At 47.3% G+C, this 14,484-nt stretch overlaps 1 protein-coding gene across 2 annotated transcripts in view; it reads right to left on the bottom strand.

Moving 5' to 3' along the window:
* Nucleotides 1–11,518, bottom strand: part of cdon (cell adhesion associated, oncogene regulated) — a 30,951-nt gene extending 19,433 nt beyond the window's left edge. Inside the window, exon 1 of one of the 2 annotated variants that reach the window (XM_035154685.2) lies at nucleotides 11,101–11,518. The gene's annotated coding sequence lies outside the window, so the exon portion shown is untranslated. The remainder of the gene's footprint in view (nucleotides 1–11,100) is intronic. The other variant, XM_047339610.1, reaches the window with a different exon arrangement.
* Between the last annotated feature and the right edge of the window lie 2,966 nt (nucleotides 11,519–14,484).

Genomic DNA, 14,484 nt, shown 5'->3' with positions numbered 1-14,484 from the left:
CACACACACACACACACACACACACACACACACACACACACACACACACACACACACACACACACACACACACACACACACAAAGTGCTTTAAAGTAACGTTAAAAACTGGAAAAAAACAATCAAACCCAATCTCAAAAGTTACATTTTGAGTTTGAACTGCTACAACAACAACAACACGTACTTCTGACTGTATAGGATTGAACGCACTACATTGTGTGTCCTCATGCGTTTCAGGCTCCAGTTTAAGTGTGTGCATTCTCACTCAGGCGGATCAAACCCACATCTCTCACGCTGGCGTTTTTTCTTTATCCCACGAGTTGCAACAGGCCCTGCACGCTGCCCCCATGTCATCAATGGAAACTATCTTTCTCTCTGTGCCGGAATAATGATATATAATTACAATAATGAGCAACAGTGCTATAAAAATGCACAGCCAAGCGCAGGCACATTGGTAAATGGTACGATGAGGACCAAGAGCCGATTTTGCAACCCTCTCTGTCTTTATCTAATTTTCTGCCTCCGTCTTAGTTCGAGCGTTCACTTCCTCCCAGTGGGCGTAGCAGTTGGGCGATACAGCTCCGACTGGGTGCCCTCGTGTAAACACACACACACACAGCTGCCTATCTGGCCCATCGATCTGGCACAACGAGGAAACACAAGGGCATCATTCCTGCTCCTTATCTGTTTGGCTTTCCTTTTGACATCCGCCACCATGAAGCCGCCTCAGTGGAGACAGAAACTGAGAGGATATCTTGTATCCCTCATCACAGAGAGTCGTCCCGATGCTGGCAGCAGCGGCTGCGTGGAAAGGGCAAGTCCTGCTTCCTCCTGAGCAGACGCCCCAAGACAAAGGCTGGAGTGGTTCTCTGACAAAAGGGGGAAGTCCCTGTCAAATGAAGTCTGATCAGCCTGAGAGCCGACTCCTCTGGTCCGGCGTTGATCCCCGGGCCAGCCCACTCCCTCGCTCCTCTGCTCTCCTCAAATCTCCAGACTACACAAACGTAAAGAGGAAGAAAATCCTGCCTTCCAAATTTCCTGCTCCTGTCCCGGCTCTGATCTTGTGTTACTCTCTGTTTTTGCACTTATACACTGGAGATACATGACCATTCTCAACGCGGGGTCGACCGGCTATAAATTGCAGAGACATCCTGCGTACCAAACAGACGCTGTTGAAAGCTGATATACAGACACATGTGACAGTTTATGAAAATAAAAGGTCAGTGTCAGTGAGTTCAAGTTTTTTACAGGTGTGGGGGTTGACCCATGTATGTTTGGGAAATGTTTGACTGACACCTGGCTTAAGTGTGTGAAACGACAGGAAAAAAAACACAACAGTCTCCTCCGACAGCTTGAATCCTTTTCTCGAGCTTTAAAACTCGTATTTTATCTGTGGCTCTCCCTTCCAGAGACAAACTGCAGCACTAAGACGCAGAAGCTTTATCCATCCATCTTGGTAGTAAAACAAAACTCACATCTATCCCCTTGTAGGACGAGAGGGATCCCTGGTGATGACACAGGAAAAAATAAACACACTGACAGGCCGCCCTGAGGGAAGGGAAAGGGGTTTGAGTTCGGGGGGTAGGTGGGCGGCGGGGATGGTGGCGGTGGGGGTTAGCACCTGCACTTCTTTTTAGGCCTCCTCTCTGCAGGAACTACTTAAAGCCCCATCTGCCCCCATGTGGGGCTGGCCCATATCCCTGTCATATTGGGTAAACAGGGACAAAAGCAACACGGCGGCGCATCAAAGACCTGGAGGGCAGAGGAGGAACAGGTCACAACTGGTGCTGCTGACTGAGGCCGGGCCCTGCAGGCCTCCTCTCCGCTTCACACGACTGCACCGCTGAACCAGAGCCAACGAGCAACATCGCGGAGCAGCTCCGACGCTGATTGGATAACAGGGGGCCGATCCCGGCTGCCACGACAATCAATACACCGGAGTGGTACAAATCCAATAAATCAGAAAGGTTTATCTTCCAAAAAAAAAGAAAAAGAGGGAGGGAGATATGTAACAAGTGGCCATTAAGCCGGAGTGGGAGATAAAGACTTTAAGGGCGAGGGAGCAGTCGGGTGTAAGAGAAAGAGCAAGTCTTTTCTGGTATGATGGTCTAATCTGACATGTGTGCTGAAGCCGATTCACATGCTATACCCCAAACCTGTCTGCACTCGCCCCACATCTCACTGACAGAGGATCTGCAGCTCACACATTCCTCAGCTCCACAGAGAGAGAGAGAGAGAGAGAGAGAGAGAGAGAGAGAGAGAGAGAGAGAGAGAGAGAGAGAGAGAGAGAGAGAAACACACACTAGAGATGGGAGATAAATTCAAAAGAAGAAGAAGATGAGAGGCAATGGGGGAGACATACGAGAGAAAAGCTCTCTGGGAGGGGGAGTAAAAGGAGATGGGGCTGCAAAGAGGTGAAACCTTCTCTGTGAGGTGAAAATGTGCAAAGCCCAGACTGTTCTCCTCCCTCTTTATTTGGCCCGGAGATAGAGACGCATAGATAATGGCTGCATTCGCATCCACGGCTGCCAAATCCCGACTGATGATTCAGCCCAACTGCATTGAGCTCGGCAGAGAAGGTTTGGGAAGAGCCTCCCGAGAGAAGAGACCCTGTGTAGGCCATTATTAGCTTCCTCTATTGGTTCTGGGTGAGGCAGCATGGGGCCACGGAGGAAACTAATGAGTGGTATGGTCTAACTCTGTCTGATTAAAGACCGAGACGTTATTAAAAAAAAAAAGTGGGACAGACTTAGAGAAGGGGAGAGAGCTAAAGAAAGGGGGAGAAAAGAGGGAGACATGATTTGGAATCAACTGAGGGAATTACGATGGCAGAGAAGAGAGGCGCTGTTGGTTTCCCCCTGAGAGGTAAAGAGAAAACAACATTGGAAGGGTTTAGCCGACCCGTAAAACAAAAAGGCCTGCCCTCGCCTGAACCTGACATTCTGCAGAGAGTTGAGTCAAGACTCTTCAATAAATCATTCAAACTCGGTGGGACTGCAGGAGACAAGCGAGACACATCTTCGAGGACGGTCTGCGTTTCAGACACTGCTGTCTCTCTGTGTGTCTGCAGGCGGGCCGAGCATTAGCAGTCCGGGAGGCACGGGGTGACGGCGAGGCCAAGCGGGTCCCAGAACTCGGCGACGCCGCAGCCCTGACGACACCAGCGTGGTGTGGGATCAGATGAGAGGAGGAATGAAAGGAGAGGCCCCCGGGGATCAGACAGTCACATCCCACAAAGCCCTGTTTACCAAGGACACACATACCCTTCCCCTCCCTTCCTCCCCCCCAACGCCTCCGTTCACCAAAGCCCGACCCTCCCAAAGTGCCAGGGCCGGGACCTGGGAGACAGCGCTAATTCTACCCCGAGGCCTGTTGGCCGAGGACACAAACAGCGGGCTGAGAGGGGAGAGAAATGGGGAGGGGGGGGTGGCAGAAAGACGGAGACGGTGGGGGAGAGAGAGTGGGGACTGAATGGTACAGTATGTAAGACCCATCTTAATTGGAGATTGTTCTGCAATGTCTTGTTTTTCCTGGGAATTTGTGGGGAGGAGGGACAGGAGGGTGGGGCGGTACGGTTGTTTCCCAAGGTCCTGAACAGCAGGATTAACCACGGGGGCGAAACTCAATAGCGGCCTCGGACACTGGAAACAGATCCACGGGTATCGCCACCATACAAGTCCACCTCGAGACCTTTTGCAAAGCGCATGTAACTAACAACCCTTCCCCATTGTCAAAGCTCTCTAGGCCCTTCCGGCTGATTTCACAGGCCTTTCAGCCCACAGGGGAACGTCTGTTCAGACGAAAAAGGTAATTCTGATGGAAAGGAGGAATGCACAAGAAGGCCTTCTTGCCTGCAGGGTGTGTTATAACACTGATCTCCAACATGTGCCAAGAGTCTGATTCATCACGCCAGGCGAGAGGGGAGCTGGGATTGTGCAGCCGTGGCACCGGGGCAGAGGAGGCCACGGATTCACATTCCTCCGTATCAGCCTTGATTAGAGAGATGAGAGAAAAAAACACATTGATGCAGGGGAGGAAAAATGATGGAGTTTGCCAAACGTCCACCTTCTCCGGGGGAGTGGAGACGCTCTCTGTGTGTTTAAATGCTCGTGTAGGCTGTGAACTATGGGCATGCGGTGATCTGATCCAGCTGCCCCCCCTCCCGTCCCTCCCCAGCTCTCCTGGATTCCATCACTCCCTGTGTCTCTACGGCAACAAGCAGCAAAGACGCAGACAACAGTTTCTGTTCAGTCTCCTCCTGATGGGTCCCTGGCCACCGACCAAAAGCACTTTCAGACTAAAACATACATCAAATAATGTAATTTCAAACATATGCAACAAAAAACAAACTTCGTATCTGTGTCCAAACAGATACGAAGAAGGAACTCCGTTTTTACAAAGTCGTTTTTTTTAAACCAGCCAAACATACAACTGAATTCGGTCGTTTTCCTTTGTTTGTCACTTGAGAGGCGTGAGAAAAACAGTACACACGGAGTACTTTCATTTCTCAGGATGATGAATTGACTCTGCAACTATAATGGAGCGATGGTCGTGTATTCACAGGAAGGGGGAGGAGGGGGGGGGAGACTAAAAAAGGCCTGAACTCCACAGCGAGCCGGCGGAACAAAAACAAACACATGTAAAAAAAGGTTCAAATATAATTAGCCTTCACCAATTCGACAAATCTCTTGCAAAAACCCAAACAAGCAAACCGGCTCCCTTGTATGTACACGTGTGAGGACGCAAAGATAAATACTCCGTCCCATACGGAGCGTGTAAACGCTTTATTTAGTTTGTCTAAATGTTTATCCGTCTCGCCATGTAACACTTCAAGCTTGTTGTGTGGCAATCAAGTGATCGCAAAACAAACTCGGCGGTGATGTATCAACACACACATCATCTGAGTTTCCACTTCTGGCTCTTGGTCAAATCATAAAAACATGTTTGGGGTCCAGGCTGCTGAAACGCTGGAGGTGAGAGGAGCGTTTGGTGAAATGACGTCGTGCTCCGACGTTGCCAAGAGAAACACCGCCGCATGACAACAGCAAAACACAGTAATAATACAGAAACCGTGGCGTTGGTTCGCTCGGTGCATTCTTTGCATAGGTTTGTTTGTGTTTGCTACTGTGTGCGAGCACCGCAGAGAAATAACACTGATTTATATTTACTTGATAAAAGTCAGTCAGACCATGAATCCATAAATCACCAGGCGGAGACGTTGAGTAACGGCTCCATCTCCCAAAGATTCCCAGGACAATGCAGAAGGCTGCAGCCGAACCACATGTTCCATCCCTCTGACTCAAATTCCTCCGCTCACTTTGAATATCTTTTTTAACAAATAAGGGGTTCCGTCGCTCCCCCGGGGGCCACATCTTGGTGGAGGGAAGGCCCAAAATGGCACCCGTAACCACAGGCCTGGAGGCAGGCAGCGGCAGCGGTACCCACACTGCCTCACACTCAAAAACAGCCCTTCAAACAAGTAGCCTGTTTGTCAGCCAGAGGGGAGTGCCAGCCACTACTTCTGCCTTAATATAGTCCTGCTGATCCCTGTGCTGGCTTTTCAACAGCGCTCACAGTCTGGTTCGCGAAAAAAAAAAAAACCCCACGTCAGATGTGACTTATTGGTTCAACATTTGAAATAGAAAGTTGCGGTTGCTCAAAAGTTTCAAGAAGAAAAGGCTCTCAGCTCTTGAGGCCTGCGCTGAAGCGACGGACTTAGTCAGGCTTATTTAGTCGGGGGTCAGTTGCAGGAAGGGAAAAAGAAACGGAGCTGGCAAACAGGAAGACGCTGAGGATGCAAAAAACAAAAAACAAAAAGAATCCCTTGCATGTTCTGAAATACTTTGCAAGGAGAGCTGTCAGCGAGGGTCCAGGTTCAGAAGTTCACTCGCTGAAATCCTCCCCCCGGGGGCTGAGGAATCACTTAAAGAACAGCAGAAGACAAAAGGGGTCTCGTCGTGCATTCGATTGAAAACGATGAGGAAAATTGTTGTTTTTGGAGAGAGAAGGCGAGCGCTGTGTAAAAAAATGCCACGTCGAACCCTCCGGGAGAAGCTTTTGTTCTCTCTCTCTCGTACATGTGGTGTCCTGCATCATGTACATTACAGCCACTCCGGCCAAAGAGCACTCCCTCGAATGATAATGAGCATATAATAAAAAGGCATCTACAGAAACTAACAAACGTCAAACCATGTGGCAGAAAGAAGACTTTTCTTAGCCTTTTGGTCTTTTTCATCAAACCAACCATCTGTGTATAAGATTTGATCCGAGCCAAGAGAACAAAACTTTTTCCTACAGTTAAAAAAAAAAAATCATAGTTTCTATCAACGTGTGTCCCTTACGTGTCGCAGCTCTTGACCATCTGCTGTTGAGGTATTTTCATTATCTATCGCCGCCAGGACGCCATGCTCGCCGTATTGGTTTACATTCCCTTATCATATTGAAAGCGCAGACATATATATTTAGTCGCAGCCTGCATTTCAGTTACAGTAACAGAAAACAAAACATCTTCCCGAGAAGAAGCAGACGTCCTCGCCCCTGCAACGGCGTCGTCCCGCTGCTCTTCCAGTGGCTGGGCTGGAACATCTGTTTCTGCTGCTCCCAAATACTGTTTGTTTGTCTTAACAATTACGCCCCGATGTTTCTCATTTCATTTTCTCAAATCTCTTCGAAAGTCATTATCCAGTTTTCAGGTCCTTCCAGGTTCTGAATCTTCAGAAACCCAACACGACCGTCTGTTGAAAGGTGGCGTACACATCGGGCTACAGTCGGCTCGCCTTTGACATTTCGGAGGGGAGCTGGGCCGGAGGAAGCACGCAGCCTATCTGTAACCACCCGGAGTAACATGCTTGCATAGTACAGCGAGTCAGCGCCGGGCTGTTTGGATCATCTGTCAGACTAGGGGGACATGGGAGAAAGTGGGGAAGGGGGGGGGGAAGAATGCGTTGTGTAGTTAAAGTAATGACGGTGTGAGCTCAGAGCAGATAAGAAGTGCCGCTGATGACAGCTCCACGTAAACACAGGTGACACCTTCAGCTACTGCGTTTGCCTTCACGGCTTCAATTTACCCGGCTCCGCTCACAGCTTGTCCTCAGAATAAATTGAGGGAGGGAGAGCGAGGGTGGAAAGTGAGGTCTCTCTTTTTTCTGTGTGTTAGCGCTGCAGCTGCAGGGTGCACTCACCAGCCCAGCAGTCACAAGAACTCAAACCCATTTTCTGACCTGCCCATCTTTCCCATCAACCCCTCGCTCATGGCTGCTGGGTGTTGTCAATCAGCACCCCCCCCCCGGCTCCTTGAACATTGGGGCTGTTTGGCCGTCTGCCCAAAACTCCCCTCTGTCCATCTAATGGGGCCTGAGCTCGGCGCGGGTCCTTGACGAATGGGAGCCGAAGCTCACGGAGTAAAGGCCAGCGTTAGAAACTGGGAAAGAAACGCTGCAGCATGACTCAATCTCTGAGAAATGAGAGTAGAAGGATGGCGACGTGTCAAGAGTTCAAAACAAGCCCAGGTTCTAGTTTGGGAGTAGCGGCGGGTCAAACGTCAACCAAACAACACCACACTAAATTCTTTATTGTACCAAGAAGCTGACATGGATTAGCCGTGTGAGATTTAGCAAACGAGCGAGAACTAATTCCAGCGGTCAAAATATTGTGAGGATGATGAAAAATAAGGTGGCTGCTTGAAATTTACATTCCCCCTACCCTACCCCCCCTCCCGGGTTTTATGACTCTCCGAACATTTCTTCTCGGCCAAAGGTTGATCTTTTGCAGCGAAGATATGACAGATCACAGCACAAAACCAAATAAACAACCGAGCCACACTGTGATTTAGGGTTTGAATTCACTTGCATTCGCTTAAGGCCAGGGCTGAGGTTTGCTCGCTGGCCTCAAATCTGTACGGCCTCGAGAGCAGGAGAATGTGGGAGGTGCCCAAAATATACTTTAGTCACCCACGTGGACACACCCTCTCCCACCACTCACCTCAGATAGACACTCATCCACTTATCTCTGCCATATAAAGCTGTAACGAGCTTTTTATATAAACCAATTAATCGTTTGGTCTATGGAACATTATCTTAAACCTTAATTTCTCCCAAAATATCAAACATTTTAAATCAAACACGATATTAAACAGAGAAAACCTGAAAACACTCGTCTAAGAGGCCTGAGAGCAGTTTGACCTTTACGCCTGAAAAATTTCAAACAGTGAATCACTCCTCTGCGTCGCCGTCAGTTAATTGACGTGCCGCTAATCGACTAATTGTGTACAAGCTCGCTTCCTGGTTTTTGCCTTCGCTCAACAAGCGCTTGTCACTGCCGGAGCGTCTGTGGTTGCGTGATTAAAATGCTGCTCCACGAAAAAAAAATCAAGAGAGCCATTATGAGAGCAGGGGCTGGTATCATTACACATGCTTACATTCAAATTGCCCCACTTAACATAGTTCTTCTCCTACAGCAACATGTGTTTATCATTAGCCAGCACCCTAATGGCTCAAACATTATTCAAACTGGCCTAATGGCGTAGTTGTGCTTTGTTCAGGGGCCGTCTGATAAGAGCTGTGGCACTAATGGTTTATTAATTTCCCTGCAAAAATCAAAAAACACACTGATTCTGAGGAGCTGTTTCTCTGATTCAATCACGCTCTCAATGCAGAATCACCGAAAATCCCACATATTAACAACATGGTCGATCGTAATAAAAACACTTGTACTTCTGGGTTTATTTTCTCATTCACAAGAGAAATGTTCACGTTCTCTTTGAACACGACGCCGTTCGGAAATATATTTCCAGCGTCCAACAAAGGGGCAACTGACAGCGAAAGCATACATCTGCAATCTAAAACATCTGTAAACGTCACTTGTGCAAAAATGTATGAGTGTAAGAACTGTATTCTATCGCTGTAACGGCACCAACGTACAGGGAGAAACCCAGAGAAGAGGTCTGTCCACACGCTGACCCTAAAATACTGCAGCCACAGGACACACTGTGGTCAGAGCGAGGGAACGAGGTATTAAAAGGAAATCACGGAGTCTATTAAGCTAAAACGAGGCCGGCTGGGGGAAGGCGGCCACAAAAGAATAACACCACTACACCTTTTCAAGAGGAAAAGAGTCATAGAGTCAGTATCAGAACCTGGAGGCCGGCTCCTCTGGTTCTAAAGTGAACGCCGCCGCCGTCAGCGTCTGAACACAAAAGAGCAAATCTCTCTCTCTGCCCCCTGTCAAAAGCTCACCCAATATCTGCGGAGCCCTGAGAGGATCTGAAAGCCATCGGAAGTGTCTCCTTGTCCCCCACGGAACGCAACAATGCACGAGCGACTGTTTGAACTTGAAAGTGTTTTATGTGCGAGCAGCCATGTGTGTCCCCCTGACTGGATGTCATGCATTCGAGAGGGATTCGGGACTTTGTTCTCGACAACCTTTAAGTGTTCACTTTTCTTAAGAGTTGCCCCCATGTAACAAAAGTCCCCGCGAGGCTCTGATGATAGGGGAGAGCGGCGGACGCAGGAAATTACTTGAGGGAGGAGGTGGGGGGAAGTGACTTCAACTTGTTTCTGCAGTCACATCAGTACAATCACTTTTACTCTGTCACCTTTTTGTTGTAAATGCACTTTTGAAAACCTCAACTCAGACACAGTATTTACAGCTGCACCTTATACTCAAATCCACATTGTGCATGTTTTTACAAATTTAGCTACATACTACGAAAATATACTTCATATACATGTATTTAATTTAAAAAGATTGTGATTAATCTTATATTTTGTCCAAAAAAAACTACAATGTTTAAAAGGTGTCTTCCCTTAAAGTTCCTGAGATGCAGCTGAGCAGATCACATCACAAAACCTGTGTAGAATAAACTCATGTACACAACTTAGTTATTTTTCAAATCAAAGACACAGAAACGTTAAATTGAGTCAAAGGAGAAGCTGTCCATCATTTTTTAAAGATCTCTATTGTTTTTGTAATGTGAATAACTGCACTAATAATTCACCCCCAAGATCCTAAATAAGTAAAATAAATATGTTCTCAGTGTGTGAACAAGTGACACTTTCATCCCAGCAGGCAGGTACCAGTCCATTTGGTTCCGCTTCGCCCGGTGATTTGTGCACTTGCCAAATATTAAACAGGGATTTACCAAACCAACATTTATGACACCGCCTCGGGGGGATTCATCTAAAACAATAAAGGCTCTCTGTCTGCGGAGAGCGAGGAAGAAAAATGTTCAAATATTAGTCTAAGCCACAATGTTCCTGCAACGGTGGTAAAATGTGGCAGACAGTCGGCTCCCTGGACAAACTGGATCCATGATATACAGAAAATACAACTTTAGAACAAAGTCACGTCTCATGTATTTCAGTCTCTTTCCACCAAGACTTATTTGAGATTTCTAAAAAACATTTGTCTGTTCAAAAAAAGCAGCAGCAGCAGCAGCAGTGCAGCCCATGTGTCTCATGATGTTCCAGTGAGGTGTCCCTGAGCCTCCAGAGCTGTTTACCAAACAAATAACCCAGACCTCTCCCTCTGTGTTACACATCCCGAAGCTGAGGAGACGAGGACAGATCCCTGCTGAACAATCAGGACATGTCGGAGGCTTCTGTTGTGCAAATACAAAAGAAATGCATGAGGGGTTTCTCTCTTTTCTCTCTTCCTGTCTGCAGATTGTAATCTATAAAGCAAAAGATGAAGCCTGCAGGGCATGGAAATACACACTGTGGGGATATCTGCTCATTGCAATGGAGGGGAAATGGATTTTTTATTACAGATTATATGTAGCACAGGCTGTAGGAGTAGTATTTGAGGAGTAGATGTACTTCATTCATGGATGTGTACACATATTAATATCCGTACACGGGCGCCCCCAGTTTACCAGACAGGCGCGTGCACACTCTTCTTTCACCAAGTTAACAAATCTTGGTGATATTTGGGGAAACAAACTTAATAAACCTCCACTTTTCTTATTCTGTGACTCCCTCCGGAGCTCAGTCTGGCCCTGGTGCGCACACACGCACACCGCCCGCCCCCTGTAGCTCCTCCGCCCGGCCAAGCGAGGCACCCAGGCCGGCCCGGGACTCCCCCCCCTGCTCTCCCCGGTCCTTACCTCTCTCGCTGGGGCGAAAAAAGCTGCGAGCCGTCGGCGGAATCAGGAGCGAGACGCATTCTTCTGGTGGCAAATCCGCACGGGGCCCTCCATTAGACCCGGGCCGGGAGGGAGAGGCGACGCGGGGAACATGAACACAGCCGGAGGGGGACGCGGCGACGGGAGTTTTTCCTCACAGCCGCGGAGCAGCGCAGGCTTCTCGGGGGCGAAGGTGCGACGACTCCCCCCCTGGTCGAGCGGAGGAGGTGGTGGGAAAGTTGGGATAGAAAGCGGTAGGTCCCGGTGAGTTTCCCCCGCACGGTCTCTTCCTGTGTCCGTCCCGTTACTGCGGCTCCTCCACGGCTCCTCCGGCTCTACACATCTTTGAACCAGTGTCGAGTTGCTCAGCGAATCGTGGCCGCGGCGGAGCTGCTCGTCAAACCAGGAATGTCCCGAGTCCCAGCCCCGCAGCTCCTGCAGAGAGGGAGGGAGGCCGAGGGGGAGACAGGGGGGAGGCCGAGGGGGAGGCACCGTGTTCAGGGAACAACTTTTACAACCAGACGGAGAGAAACTTCCTCCTTCCTCCTCCGCGCAGACTCACCTGGTAACTTCAGTGTTTACTCACCTGGGTAACTTCAGAGTAACTCACCTGGTTAACTTCTGTCTTAACTTACCTGGTTAACTTCAGTGTAACTCACCTGGTTAACTTCAGTGTAACTCACCTGGTTAACTTCTGTCTTAACTCACCTGGTTAACTTCAGTGTAAACTTACCTGGTTGACTTCAGTGTAACTTCCTGGTTAACTTCTGTGTTAACTCACCTGGTTGACTTCAGTGTTAACTCACATGGTTAACCTAAGAGTAACCTGGGTAACTTCAGAGTAAACTTACCTGGTTAACTTCAGTCTTAACTCACCTGGTTAACTTCAGTGTAACCTGGGTAACTTCAGTGTTAACTCACCTGGTTAACTTCAGGCTAAACTCACCTGGTTAACTTCAGTGTTAACTCACCTGGGTAACTTCAGTGTAACCTGGTTAACTTCTGTGTTAACTCACCTGGTGGACTTCAGTGTAACTCACCTGGTTAACTTCAGTTTAAACTGACCTGGTTAACTTCAGGGTAACTCACCTGGTTAACTTCAGGGTAAACTTTCCTGGTTAACTTCAGAGTAACCTGGTTAACTTCAGTGTTAACTTAGCTGGTTAACTTCAGAGTAAAGTCACCTGGTTAACCAGGTGTGAACTCACCTGGACACACTGAGCTCAACATGAATCACTGCATGTGACATTTTGTTTGGTATAATATATAATATAATATAAATATAATAAGTGACGATTTACATTGGGATGTGCAAATGTCCTTTAGGATCAATCTGTCTGTCTATGGTTTGTAATTCTGTCTCTTATATCTGTAGAGAGAGAGAATTGCAGAAGTAAAACAAAAAGATTAAAGAATTAAAAACTTGACAGGGCTGTTGACTTAAAGCACATTGGCCACATGAGAGATGAAGCATTAAAAAATAAAACAAGAATAAGTTTATATAAAATGGACACATATACAAAGTACAAAACCTTTATTGTTTCACTTGTTATGACTTACTGTAGTTTGTAGCCGACCTCTCAGTGACCTGTCTCTGGTTTCTCAGGCAGGTGATTATACAGTGTTAAAGTGTCACACATGTAAACAAAGCAAATTACACTTTCACTTACACTGGTTTAATGTCAGTGTTGTGTGTCCCAGTCATTTGGATAAAGGATTCATGTCATGAATTTCCTACTACAATTGAAAATTTGAACCATTCTGCTACAATAATGACAGTAATACTTACATATAGTGTAAATAAATGAAACAATGGGTGATCAAATAATAATAGATCACTGTAGTTTGTACTTTTATGCAGAGATACAGGATGGTTTTGTATCAGGTGATGATCATAAAAGTATCACCCATGTAAACAACATAACCGATGTGTGTGTGTGTTGACATTAGGACAAAGGATTCAATTGAAAAGCGGAAGATTTTACAGTAAAGATGAACATTTGAACCAGTCAGCTTCAATAATGAATCATATTTACATATAGTTTTACTTCTTCAAGAAGGTAGACTGTTATCCTTATTAATAGGAACATATACTAAGGTGCTGCACGTCTAAGATTATTTCTCTAAACCTTCCCTGACCAAGTCTTTCCCTCTGTTTGAGACTATGAGAGTTTCATCTACTGCACGAACCTAAATCCCGACACAGCCTCACAGCCATAAAGTCATGTTTCTTTTCTTTTTTTTTGCAGTGGAATACACTTTTCCTTAATCCAGTGCTCACTAGGTCCATTGAATTGAATCAAAGTTATGTGGGAGGAGGCTGTTTGAACAGCTAATAGCTACGGGTCATTCCTGGCATCAGACGTGCTGCTTGGATCGTCTGAATGTTGGTTGGCTGCAGCCGTTTCCTCATCACTGGGTGAAATGCCTTCGCAGAGAGGCGGGGGAGCGGCGGCTGAGAAACAGTCATCTGTTGTGCGTATGGGCATGAGTAAACAGCGTAATCATCTCTGAGGCAGTAATTATGTGCTCCGGCATTGGCTGGGTGGTGGCGGCGGCGGCGGCGCGGGGCCCACCCTGCTTCAGACAGCAGGTGCAGCTCGCCATCTGACAGCTGACTTCGATGGAAGGTGTGATCCAATCCTCCCGAGGCCGGGTTCGACCAAGCGAGGGCCTTCAGGCGGCGACGGGGGCCAAAGCTAACAAACCGGCAAACCTCTGACACAGGAGGAGGAGAGAAAAACAACATGGAGGAGGTTGGCGGAGACGAGCCCGATGAAGGACGGATGCCTCGACTCTGTTTTCACTAGCAGGACCGTCCTGTTTGTCTTTTAACTTCCAACGGGGCCAATTTTCTGTTGTTGTAAAGCGTCATTTTCTATCCACTCGCTTTTTTTCTCTGCTGTCATGGCACCAGTTACTTATCAGGCACAGACGAAGACCTTCTGCTTTGCAATAAACAACTTAAGTCTTGTGATAAATCTTTATTGTGGCTGTTATAAAACTATAATAATAAAGCTAGTTGAAAAAGATGACGCCTCAAAGACCAATAATCTATTTATCATTAACCTGTGAATATTTATTGATTTCCCTCTTAGGAGGCCCCGATCTTTTGACTTTACATATCTTGGTCCAACAGTTATTGATCCGCAGATTATGAATTATGGATTATTTTAGGGGAAGAACCCTTTATTAGTGATGCATGAGTGCAAGGCCCGATGGCAGAGGAGGACAAGTGTTCTTTCACAACCTGGCAACCCAAAAAGTTTTTTTTCCCATATGTCGTATTACTGACTATAAAGTTTTCAGAGATGATTTATTAAAGGTGCTGTATGTACGTTTTCTCTGCAGCTGAACCTTGGTTCG

The sequence above is a fragment of the Hippoglossus stenolepis genome, chromosome 4 (genome assembly GCF_022539355.2).
Source record: "Hippoglossus stenolepis isolate QCI-W04-F060 chromosome 4, HSTE1.2, whole genome shotgun sequence".
Lineage (NCBI taxonomy): Eukaryota > Metazoa > Chordata > Actinopteri > Pleuronectiformes > Pleuronectidae > Hippoglossus > Hippoglossus stenolepis.
This window is presented reverse-complemented; position numbering and strand designations above follow the sequence as displayed.